Below are 13,327 nucleotides of genomic sequence, written 5' to 3' on the forward strand. Positions count from 1 at the left end.
TCCGTGGAATTTACTGGTAAGGGTGGAGCCTGTCATCTTGGGGAGGCCAAACTAAAAGTTGCATTGTCTTGAGCCATAGTCTGAGATTTTATTTGAGTCCCAGTATAGAGTTTGGTGTTCTTTGTTAGCATAGACTAAGTCCCACTCTGTGCAGATGTAGAGGGAATTATAACTGTGCTTGAAAAGAACTTCAGAGTCTTAAGAAGGTTTAACAAATCTTTTTATTAAATCAGGACTGGAACATAGGTGCGCATCTTGTGCTTATAAATCAGCTAACCAATTGTGGCGATGTAATTTAAAGTTTAAATTCAGCTAAAAGGTTAGTTTTAAATTCAAATTTAAAACTAAATCTAGTAGCCAAGGGTTACGTAAATGATTTAACACTGAGTTGGCTCGAACTTCTCACCAACGTAACTGGAACATAAATGCACATCTTGTGCTTACAAATCAGCTGTCCATTTATGGCAGTGTAACTTAAAGTAACAGTAAATTCAAATTTAAAATTAAATCTAGCAGTAAACGTAAATGATTTGACACAAAATTGGCTCAAACTTCTCACCAACATGACTTTGAAGTAACAATTGAAATGTCAGCAATTTTAATGCAAAGCTGAAGAATACAATCTTATCTGAGCTAGCAGAAACTTAGCAATGTGGCCTCAAGAAGCAGAAATATGCTGTGTCTTACAATCCGAAAATCTCGCCTTAATTACTCTCGAGCTATCTGCATTCTAGTATGGAAAGGAAAGAGAGAAGTGACAATAAAGATCTTAATAATAGTAATTGGTTAAATTAACATAAAGGCACCTTATAATTTTAATTATTTCTGATGAGGTACACTGCCCCCCCCAAAAAAAAGGGGGTGACAGTCTTATATATCTCATTCTACTGGGCCGATTGACAAAGTTCAACTTGCGTTTTTCATGTCTCGAAAGTGCAATTTAGGATACGTATTAGATTTATATATAGTATTGTTCTAATATCGGTATTTTGCCACAAAATGAGACTTTTTTTAAATAGTATACCAAGTTTTTTCCATACTTCAATTCTACAACTCAAATTACGCCAAACTACCAAGTTTTGTAAAAATTGCACAAGTAGTTTTTAAAAAAATTAACTCTAAAAATTTTAGCTCCTCAATGTTAACTGAGTTTCGTATATATTTATTAATCTCTCTTTTTTTTTATTAAACTTAATTGATTCTTCCTTTAAAATTTCGAAATTCAGGTTCATTCCAAATAAAATTCACTCATTTCTAATGATTTTTTTTAAAAATTTGTATTTTAAAATAATTTTTACAATTGTTTTTTAAAAACAATTTTGATTTATAATCTATAAAATTTTTACCATCATCTTAAAGTAGGCATATTTCTAAGCATACCTGCAAAAAATTAGAGTTTTTCATTCAAAATTTCCGAAGATGTACATGAATTTATATATTGGCACATTTTGAAATTTGGCATATTTGTTGAAAGCAATAAAACACCAAATGTGGTTTACCCTCTTTGCTAAAATTATTTGGAAGTAGAAATGATGTGACTTTTTTCCCGCTCATGCACAATGTGGTAGGAACAATGTAACAATGCACAATGTAAAAGGAAGTCTTTTTTTCCACTCCGGCATAATGGAAGGGAAAGAAAAATTGGTTGCCATATATTAAGAAGTTCGCCAAATGAATTATTAATGGTGCAAACTGAAAAAATTGCGCCAGGATAACTTTTTGAATTTCTCTATAAATTTTGCACCAAATTTTACAAAATTTAATATACAAGCATAATTTGAGTCGTAGAATTGAAGTGTTGAAAAAAATTGGTATGTTATTTCAGAAGAATTCTGATTTTGTGTCAAAATACCTATGTTAGAACAATGCTATATATAAATCTAATATATATCTTAAGTTGTGCTTTTGAGACATGAAAAGTGCAATTTGAATTTTGTCAATCAGCCCAGTAGAATGGGAGATAAAGAACTGTCCCATTTTTTTCCACCATGTACTTACAGCAAAACATTAAATTTTACATTTTTTGTGCTTTAAAATTGCTGTGAAGCTTTTTTCTGCATCAGGATTTTGTAAATGCAGTTTAAAATTTTAGTTTTAAGGAAAATTGAAAGACAAATAAAGTATTTGCTGTATTTTCATTCTGAGCATTAAAGAAAATTTTTTTAAAAGAATTTCTTCCATGTATGTAATTTATATTATAGAAATGATAAATTAATTTTATTGGTTACATATCAGTTGATATGAAGCAAACACAATTTTCTTGCATGAAATTCTGCAGTAAATGGGTGATTGAAAAGTAATATAACTGCATTTAAAAAATTGTTTTTTCAGAAAGGAATAGATCATCAAATATTGCTGTTTGAAGCTGGGTCACTTTTATGAATGAGCTGAGCTACGTGATGTATTAAATGTATAGAAAGCACGAAGCTATAAAACATAATCTACCTTTTTTATCATAAAAATGAGAGAGTTACAATGCTTGAATGAAACATATTTTTTAGAACATAGTATAAACATTATACCCAGCTTTTTGAGAGCAGATTCTCTAATGCTATGTACCTCATTATTCTCTGTACCACATCATCCAATATACTGTGTTTGCTCAAAAACAGGACCCTTTTTTTATGGCTATATTTTTATTTTGAAATTTGATGGGATCTTACAAATGAATATTTTGAAGAATGAAATTTTAGTGCAAGAGGGAAATGTTTAATTACCATACTACGTAAAGTAATTACATCATTAAATTATGAAACCATGCAGGTTTTTATTATACATATTACCAGTTTTTATTATATGCAGGTTTTTATTATACATAGTTCTACAAATCTGAAATTCAGATGTCTAGTAACCATATAATCTGTGATCTGAACTTCCATAATTTTTTTTATTTTCCACCTTCGCACAGTTTGGTGATTTTATACAGATGAAAAGGTAAAAGTTACTTATCAGCTGCAGGTTAGTGGTTTTCATGACATTTCTAAAAAGGTTCTCAAAGTAATAAGGGTAAATGTTATGTATATTGGAAGTCGACAAACACTATCAATGCATAAAAAGAAAACGTATTTCAGCAGTTCAAAATACAAATTTTAATTATTAAATATGCATTGCAGGATATGCTTAAAAAACACATTATTCTCCAAATCATTATTTAATTTTTTTTTGTTATTCTTTTTCCCAGGTATAGAGTGATCTGTTTTTGCTTAAAAAAGCACGAGAGAATTGCAGAGGCGTCGTGCGAACCTCGTCAGTACTAGCCATCTAACCAAATGCATCTCCTTGTTGTCTTTAGAATAATCCTTTTAGAGATTTTTTTGGGCAAAACTCTGCATTCCTGCAGAAAATTTACCGATGTTTCTTTCATTGATGGCAAATTCTGCAATGTATATTAAGGCAGTATTTTAAAATTAAGGCAAAAAATATCACAGTTTGTTTATAAAAACCATTTGAACTTAAAATATAACAAAAGAAATGCATGCGAAAATAGCAATGTTGCTTGACTGAAGTTGTAAGCGTGGTTGCTGGAGTTTGCCACAATGAATAAATATGGTGATTTTCTACTAAAGTGGTTGCAGTAACACATACTTTTTTGGGGGGGGGTTTCTTTTTCTCATACATGTATAGCCAGAATGATACCCCCCCCAAAAAAATATGCTGTATCTGTTTTTTTTTCTCCTATTTAGCTGAAGTTCCTTTTGCTAGGAAACATCACTATCTGGAACAGTATTGAATCATGTTGCATGTTTCATCTTTAACTTGCCTACTAGTGTGAATTTTTTGACTTTTGGTGGTCATGGAGAAACATTTTTTGAAAATGCTATAAAAGGCTTTTGTGACATTCTCAGCTGAAGTATTATCTAAAGGAATTGCTTTCATCCAATTAAAAAAATTATCTATGTAAGTAAGAGAGTAAATATTCCCTTTGTCTTGGGGAAGTGGTCCTATGAGACCGATATGGATTACAGAACATCTTCCTAGTGGTACTTCAAGTTCACCTGATTTTGTTTTTGTGTGCCAGCTAATTTTAGCTGTTTGGCAAGGTATGCAGCCTCGTGTCTGCAATTGTACACCTCTCTTAATGTTAGGCCAAATAAATTTTGGTGTCATTAGCTTTATAGTGGATTTTATTCTTGGATTTGATAAACTGTGAATTCGTTGAAAGACTTGTGTTCTGAAAGCGTGAGGAATATACAGCTGAATATTTTTAATTGATGTATCATAGCACAAATATTTTCCCAAAGGTAGAGAACATTGCTTTGTGGACATTACGTCAAGGAAGTAGTAGTTTGCAAACTCTTCAATTCTGCATTTGAGTCTGTGCTTGGTTTGGTTTATTAGATTACGGTAAAGCACTTGAGGGCTATCTGCCTTAAGGCAGGGATGCCTTTGTGGAGGACTTTTTAAGAGAAACTGGCTCGTATACACGTTACACATGGGGAAAACCACGAAAACACACATGCATCCAGCCCGTTCGCGGGATTCGAACCTCGGACCGAACTACCAGTGTTCAGCGACGTTTCCACTTAGCCGCTGGTGGGCTTTGAGTCTGTGCATCAGCTATTTTATCATAATCTATTGATGAAATTTCATTAACTCTCGATAATGTATCGGCTACAATATTATTCTCACCTTTTACATATTTGATATCAGTCAAAATTTGGGAGATATAATGAAGATGGCAAGCTTGTCTAGGTGATGCTTTGTCAAGTTTTTGAAAGGCAAATATTAAAGGTTTGTGGTCTGTATAAACAGTAATTACTCTTCCTTCTAGATAATGCTTGAAGTATCTAACTGAAATATATATGCTTACTAATTCTCTATCATAGGTGCTGTATTTTTGCTGAGTATCGTTTAGTTTTTTAGAAAATGCTGTGATGTGTTTTCATGCTGTTGCAACACTGAGTCAATTGCGGTATCTGAAGCATCTTGTAATTAGCGCCAGAGATAGAATTGGGAAAAGACAATAGTGCAGTGTTCATCAGGTCATTTTTGAACTTTTCAAACTGTTTTTAGCTTCTTTAGTTTACTGAATTTTACATTTGTTCCTCTTTTTAGCATCCTTAAGATACTCATGTAACATTGCTTAATTTTTCATTGCATCTTTTAGGTAACGATGGAAAAATTGAGTATTCCAAGAAAAATTCCAAGTTCATGAATTGTGTTTGGTTATTTGTAGTTGGGTAATAGCTTGAATGCTTTCTGGCAAAGGACGGGAACCCTTAGGTGTAATTAAGTATTCGAAAAGCTCGATTTGTTGAACAGCAAACACAGATTTGGAAATATTTATTCTTAAACCAAAGGTATTTAGTCTTTCAAAAACTAATTTAAGGTGATTTTCATGTTCTTGAGTACTGGATGCAGTGAGTGTATCGTCTAAATAGGGAAAAATGAATTCTATTCCTCTTAAGGCTTCGTGAATAAATCGTTGGAACGTTGCAGGAACATTTTTTAAACTGAAACTCATTACATTAAATTTATACAAACCAAAAGAGTGATGATAGCCATTTTACATGTGTCTTCTTTTACAATGGGAATTTAAAAACAAGCTTTGAATAAATCAGTTTTAGAAAAAATATAAATAAAATATGATGAAAATTCTTCAATCCGAGGAATTTGGTATCGGTCAGGTAATTGTCTGTGCATTAAGTCGATGGTAGTCTCCGCAATGCCAATATGAACCATCCTTTTTCATAGCAAGGGGATTGACCATTGGGAGTTTGATGGACGAATTTTCCATCGTTAAGCATAAATTTAAATTCCTCTTTAGCTATAGCTAAGCATTTTGGATAGAGCTGTCAGACCTTTGAATACACGGGTTGACCATCATTCATAATAAAAGATGTAACATCATGTTTAATTTGTGTAGGAAAGAGATTAGGTTTAGAAATTTCGGGATATTTCAACAGTAAATTGAAAATTTTTATGGATTTATTTAATGTGTTATCACTTGAAAGCGACATTACACTGGGCACTAAGTTGTGTTACACCATCAGTTAATTTTTTCTTATTTATATCGATAAGCAAGTTATATTTGTGAAGAAAGTCAGCTCCTAAAATACTTTTTGTGACATCAGCAATTATGAATGGAAACTGAAAATCGTGATGTAATCCCAAATCAAGAGTTAGCATTTTTATGCCAATTTTATTTATGGTGGAGATATATGTACCATCACCTGCGTATAGTTTGTATTCAGTTTTACATCTATTCTGAGAAGTGCCGTATATATTGTGTCTAAGTCGATTCCCCCAATTTTTGAGAAAATTTTTGGAAAAACAAATTAGTCGCGTGCTACTGATAAAACAGCATGCCAATATGCTTGATTAAATTGCACTCTCACTTTAGTGAATTTTTGTTTATTTCCATTTTAGCACATGATAAAATTTTAAAATATATACAAAATTTTCGAAGAATTTCATTTGAATTCGTCAAATTCTAATTCAGAATCTGCAAATAAATCCTAAAATTCTTTTTTTGTCATTAGCAAGTCATCATAAATTTCATCACTTGATACATCACAGCTAGTATCATTAACGTCATTTGGATAGATTGCATCATCTTCTGTGCCATCCAAGTTATTGGGAATGCAACAATTTTTGAATGATTTAATTATCATTTTAGCTGGAATCATCTCCCAAGTGTTTTTTACCCACCTTGCAATTAAAGTTATGTCCAGCTTTCTAATATTGCCACCTTTGGTTTTATTAGACAAATCGGATTGTATCCTTTCTGCCCAATACTTGCACATAGCTTGAATGGCTTATTTATGCTGGTATCCAGTGGCTGTAAAATGGTTGTCAGCCCTTCTGGGATCACAGTAAGTGTTATTTTTTAACTTTCTGCATGCTTTTTTACAACTTTTGAATGATGTGGTCGAAACATATCCAAAATCAAAAGTGAACCTGCTTTTTTGCACCATACATTTTGAAACCAGTCAACTGTTAGAGTGTCATCCAGCCAATCATTTTTGTGGGCGCAAACAAGAACAGCTGCCGGAAATGCTTTTTCGATAACATTTTTTGCTGGAAAATAATCATGGGAGGCAACTTATTGCTTATAAAATGGAAAGAATAAATTAAAAACTCTGTGTTTTTTTCTGTATAAACGATATATTTAATAATAAAATTCTCCAGCATGTCATTGATCAGTGGCGGCGGATCTCTCTCTCTTTTTTTTTTTTTTTTTTTTTTTAAGGTTCTGCTTATAAGTCGTCTATTTTGAAGTTTGATTTTTTCGTTAAAATCGTCGACTTATATTCGGGTATATATGGTAGCTGGAATTATGCTTACGTCAGCTCTGATATCAACAAAGAAGTGCAAATTTGATGTTCGGTCACGAACAAATAAACAAAATTTGTGACAATCCTTTATATTTTCTGCAGAAGAATTTGCCGCTGAACCTACTGCAGATTCAAGTTTTCCTGGCTTTTGGGATTGTTGTTTATTCAAGGGCATGAAGGCTGGCATTTCTCTGGAATGCATTTTGTTCCAAATTGAAAGTGATGAAAACAAAGTTTGCCAGTTGGATCAGATTCGTTTATGAGATCGGCTTCGATATCATAAATGGGAATTACATGAATATGAGTTCCTGTGTCTTGATTGATTTTTTGTTCAAGAGAGGTAGTTTTTTGCAACAAATCATTTACAGGAACAGTAGTGGCATTAGCACTAAATACTTCTGGTTTCTGATTCATATCACTAATTTTATCTGCCATGGATGCTAACTTAGTTACATCTTGATCACTAACTAATAATATATTTTTTATTGACTCAAATAGCTTCTAAAACCGTAATGTTTAAAGTTTTCAGGCACATCTGAAGTAGCTACTGATCTCAGTTTCTGCAGAAGTTTCCTTGGTTTCATGTTTCCAAACTCAATACCAGTAATCAAACATTTAATCTATACATTTTCACTTTCCTTAAATAAATGTAATAACCTAGTTTTAGCATCCAAATATTTTGTGATACTTTCGTTCGATACAATGTCCCAAATATTTTCGACGAACTTAGGTTCGAGCTGTGAAACTAAATAATTAAATTTCATTTCTTCTGAAACTACGTTACTGATTTTGAACTGCACTTCAGCTTGGGGGGAAAAAAAAAAGTTCCGGCTTATCAGTCCAAAAATGAGGTATTTTTACACTCACCTTTTGAAGTTTTGGCGACTGCATCGATTCTTTTGCAGCAGTTTCCGAAGAGTCATTTGTTGTCATTTCGAAAAGAAAACAGGGTCACCAAGATTGTAGTAGAATAACAACATTCGAAAACCAAAGTAATCATGAATCATTACTCGTCGCCACATTAAGCATAAAAGAAATAGAAATATAAGTATGAATAACTAATTGTTGCCATTCAGCATAAAAGAAATGTAAATACAAATATTAACAAATTATAGTTAATTTTATGAAATAATTAAGCACATGCAAAATTATAAAAATACTTGAAATAAAAAATAATTATTACTCATGCAATAACTGGGCCACAACAACTCCATTTTTTAATCTTTTCTAACTCCCTTTGGGCTTTTCTTCATGTGAGAGACAATTCTTACTACCTATGATTATAATGAAATCATCCACATTATGCTTGTCTTCAAAGTTTATGTTTAGTACCGTATCGGCCAGAACATTTTAGAGAAATGGCCCAAGATTAGACTGCTGGGGAGGGGCTCCCTTTTGATATGTGGGAGTGATATTAACACTATCATGCTTGTATTGTATTTTCTATCACATATGTAACTTTAACGAATTTGCTAAAGGTATTTCAGGCAATTAACTTCTATCCCTAGCTACCACAGATTATTTGAACGCTGAGGCCACAGCTATGAAATTACACATCTATGGAGGTTATTCCACCTCTTGTCTTGTATTTGTATGGTTAAGTCATTTCAGGAGTTTGTCATGCTCCTGCCAGGAGTAAACACAAACTGATTATTGTTTAATATGCCTTTTCTACTAGAAAATGTGTTAATGATTTTGCCGAGAGTTTGTCTAAAATTTTTCTCCCATGGTGAGAGCAGGCATATGGGCCAGTATGACTCTGAGAATGTTCTTTTTTTTTTTTTTTTTTTTTTGTGCAGTAGAACTAAATTCTCCATTATTCATGATTTGGGGAAGTACCCTCTATTTAAACATTCATTTAAAATTTTGAGGAAAAGCTTCTCATTTGCTAGGAATAATTCTTCTACTACTAGAATTCAGCATATCCCAGGGCTTTCCCTTTCTTTGAGGATTTTATTATGCCCTTAATTTCTTTTATCGTAAAATTATTTTCTGCTGGTTCTATATGGTTTGTCCAAACATCATTTATTAAACTAGCATATTTTTAGTATTATTTAAGGGACTATAAGCTTTACCTTTTAATATATCATAATAGATACCAAATAGGGAGATGATTCTTAGACTGTTCCAAAAGTTATTCCACGAGTCAAGTTTTTTTGTTTCACGTAAATACTTTGTATTTTGCCTATCTTTTAGCCTTCTGCTCTCGAGTGTTGGTATGCTGTTCTTAGTTTTCTCACTTCTTTTCTTTGCTCCATATGGTAGGGGGTCCACCATGTTTTCCTAATCCAGTAATTGTTTGGATTTTTATATGGGAATATTAGATTTTTAATATATGCTTCTTTGAGTTTTTTTTATGTCGCATTAATGCAATTGTCTCATTATTTCTGAGTTTTGTTTTCTCTAGAAAAATTTTAGAGATGTTCTTTTTCAGATTTAATTAGTTCATATTTTGAATTTTCATCCTTACTGTTTTCCTATCGTCATACATTTTTATATTTATATTGAAATGTATTTCCTTGTGATCTCTTAAAGTTTCACGTTTATCCACACTCCAATTTTCAATTTAAAAATTGTTTGCATTTTGTGCAATTGTGACATGTATGTTAGTTACTATGAGCTCATGGTACCGTGAGTTACCATGAGCTCTTACAAAGGTTGGGAGACTGAGTCATTTATAACTGTTGAGTAGATGAATGCGAGAAATCTTCTAGTTTGTAGTCTCTTGTGTCTGTGGCTCTGGGACACCAAAAATTGCTTTTAGAGTTAAAATCACCACATATTAATATTGGAATCTCATTGTTTTGATGCACTAATGCTTCCATCTTAGAAATTGTTTGAACTAGATCATCATGCAGGGGCTGTAGATGGACATGAGAATAAATAACGAAACCCCATCTGTTTTTACTGCCATAAATTGTGTCAATTGCATGGAGCTCCAGAATTGGAATACTCTAGTCTTTAATTATTAATGCCACTTTTGCTGTTCTCTGAGCTATAATGCAATCTATATTTTAACAGGAATCTGCAGAATTTATTTTTGATTGAGACAGGTTCTTGAATACATGCTATCTTTATATCATTTAATTCTTCTAAGTCTCTCCTGAATTATAGATTTGCACTCCAACAGGCTGTAAATTAATTAGGGTAATTCTTAATTTATCCATAAAAATATTTTCTGTTGTATTAAGGATTAATTCTAATTCTGTTATTTTGAAAGCATAGTTATTATCTAGACTGCTGTGGCACATTTCTGAATGACACATTTGTTTCCCGATTTACACATTTGTTTCTTTTGACGGTGCAGTCTTTTTTTATCGTGTCCTGTCTTCCTGCATCATGCGCATTGCTATTCCTCTGTGCATGTTCGTTTTGTGTGCTCAAATCGCATATAGATGGTGCAATGGGTCATTTTAATGAATTCCCTGATACTTTCCTGGTCCACTGTAAGGTAACTTTTTTGGTAGAGATTATTTTTTTAAAGGAGGTGGGATCTAATGATATCACCCAATTTCTTTTGTATCTGCTCTTTCTATGAAAATTTACTTTCATTTTCGCTTCCTCAAGTGCATGTATGGTTTTTGCGTTTTTAGTGTTTCTGTTAAGGTCTTCTTATCAAAATCATCTTTAGTGTTTTTGGATTTAATTTAGGCCTTTGTGGCACTATCAAATCTATGAGCTTTTAGTTTTCTTTAACAAGCTTAATTTTGTTTTTTGTTATGCTGGGAATGTCAATTCCTATAGGTAAAACCTCCTACTGGCTCTCTATTAGGAAAGCAACAAACGCAGTGATGCCTTTTGCAAGTGCCGGTATTCTGGGGTTACACTGAACACTCACAAGTTAGCTGCTAAATAGGGAATGTCAAATCCTATAGGTAAAACCTACTACTGGCTCTATTGGGAAAGCAACAAATGCACTGGTGCCTTTTGCAAGTGCCGGTATCCTGGGGCTTTTCTGAACACTCACAAGTTAGCTGTTGAATAAATTTGGACCCTCTTTCAAGGGAGCACCAGACAATGACAACGTATTACTCACCCTAGAATGCAAATCAGCAAAAAGGATGTTTACTGTCTCCACATCACGCAGTAGCATACAGAATTTAAGGGAGATATATCATTACTCACTTATCTTCAAAACATGTTTCCAAAGCACAAAGATTAATCTGCAGATTATTCACACTTCCCATGGGGAGGACTAATGTGAAGATATACAAAGAAATTCTAAATAAACTTCATAACTGAGGTATTCGTTGTGATGATAATCCTGTCATCAGTCAGTTAATGAATGACATAATCTGTGGTGTGGTATTAAATCCAGAAAATATCACCACTGATAGCAAAGGAAGTGATAAAGAGGTTACTCAGAAAGAAAACATCTCAGTTGGCTATTTATTTGGAATTTTCAACAAGGCTGTTACAGGACTTGCTCTTTAGAACTTCATTATTGATCAAGAAATGATATGCCTCTATAAAATTAAAAGAGAAAGTATAACTGAAAAGATTAAATTGCATAAACAACTCATACTGAAAGTAGTGTTTTAATAAAACAAAGCAAATATTTACGTGTTACAGTGATTTAAAGTCATAAATACTTTATTAAATCACACAGTCATTTCATATTTTATGTTATTTAATTTCTTTGTATTATCTTACTAGATTTAAATTAATGATCTAAAATTCAAAAATTTCCGAAATTACCAGAATCCGAATAATTTTGGATTTCAGACTTTGTATTATATGTAAACTCCATAACTACTGCTAATTACAAAATCCTACCGGTTTGGAAATCAGACATTGTATTGTATGTAATGTGCATAAATACTCCTAATCACAACTGCTATGTTTACTTGTGATTTCAGCTTAGATCTAAATCCTCTATACTAGTCACCTGTATGCTTAAAAAGAAAATTAGTATTAGTATATCCCTAATATTCCCTCCCCTCTTTTTCTTACCATGCCATAGTAAAATGTGGTGTTTAATTTGGCAGCTTACCTTTCATTCTAATCGAAATCACTACTGCTGTCATTGCATTTTTGTCTCTTAAAATTTATGCAGAAATATGAGGAGAGTCTTGTTTTCAAGTAAATACAATATTATTTTCATTTCAGTTATGGCAATGCATTATGCTGCCACCTCTCAGAACAAGGCAATAAAGCACTTCAAGACTACTTCAGTTATGGCTATGCATTATGCTGCCACCTCTCAGAACAAGGCAATAAAGCACTTCAAGACTACTTCAGTTACTATTTTATACTTGAGTGATTTTTGACAAACTTTAGTACGAATTTGCTGCTTGTATTTGACTTAGTAGATTTATATATAGAATGGTATTTGAATATTAAAATGTACCATATGAATATATATCGTTGCCAGAGCTGAGGCAACGTCTTAAGAGCTGTGAATTTTATCTTCTTAGGCAGTATATTAAAAAAAATTGGTTGTCAGCATGTGTTGTTAGATAAATTTATATGTCAAAGAATATCTACAAAATATTGGACATATCCATAATTTGTTTTGCATGTGCAAATTCATTTAATAAAACAGTGGATATTTGGTAGCATTTGTTCATGTATAACATAAATAGCCATTTCCATTAGGAGTCTTCTACCAAAGCATTCATACCTAGTTAAGTTGAAGTGCATTTGCCTTAAATAATCAACCTAAACAAGTTCAAATTTTGAATTCAATATTTGCTTCTGCATTTTGAGAAGAAAGGGAGAAAAAATTCAGATCAATTTATAACCAGCAGCATACTAGTATTTTTTTAAATCTTAATGTTTTTGTAAGTATTAAATATTAACCATTTAATTAAGAATATTTTTTATTGTTGCAGTTTTAAAATGCTAATAAAAGTATAAGTTTAGTATATTAAATACTTTCTAAAATAGTTTACTTTTCTTAAATTACTTTTTTAAATATTTCTTAATAAAATTATATGAATTAAAATACTTATTAAATATATTCTTTTTAAATATATTTTGTCAATTTTGGAATGTATTACTCACCATGATAGGTATATCATAAGCTTTAGAATATAGGTAATTTTAAT

The 13,327-nt window shown here is 32.0% G+C and overlaps 1 protein-coding gene across 2 annotated transcripts in view; it reads left to right on the plus strand.

Moving 5' to 3' along the window:
* Epg5 (ectopic P-granules autophagy protein 5) overlaps positions 1–13,327 on the plus strand; it is a 342,575-nt gene that overhangs the window by 45,397 nt on the left and 283,851 nt on the right. The gene's annotated exons all lie outside the window — the stretch shown is intronic.

The sequence above is a fragment of the Stegodyphus dumicola genome, chromosome 5 (assembly GCF_044657685.1).
Source record: "Stegodyphus dumicola isolate Sdum_Otavi_A_Nest chromosome 5, ASM4465768v1".
NCBI lineage: Eukaryota > Metazoa > Arthropoda > Arachnida > Araneae > Eresidae > Stegodyphus > Stegodyphus dumicola.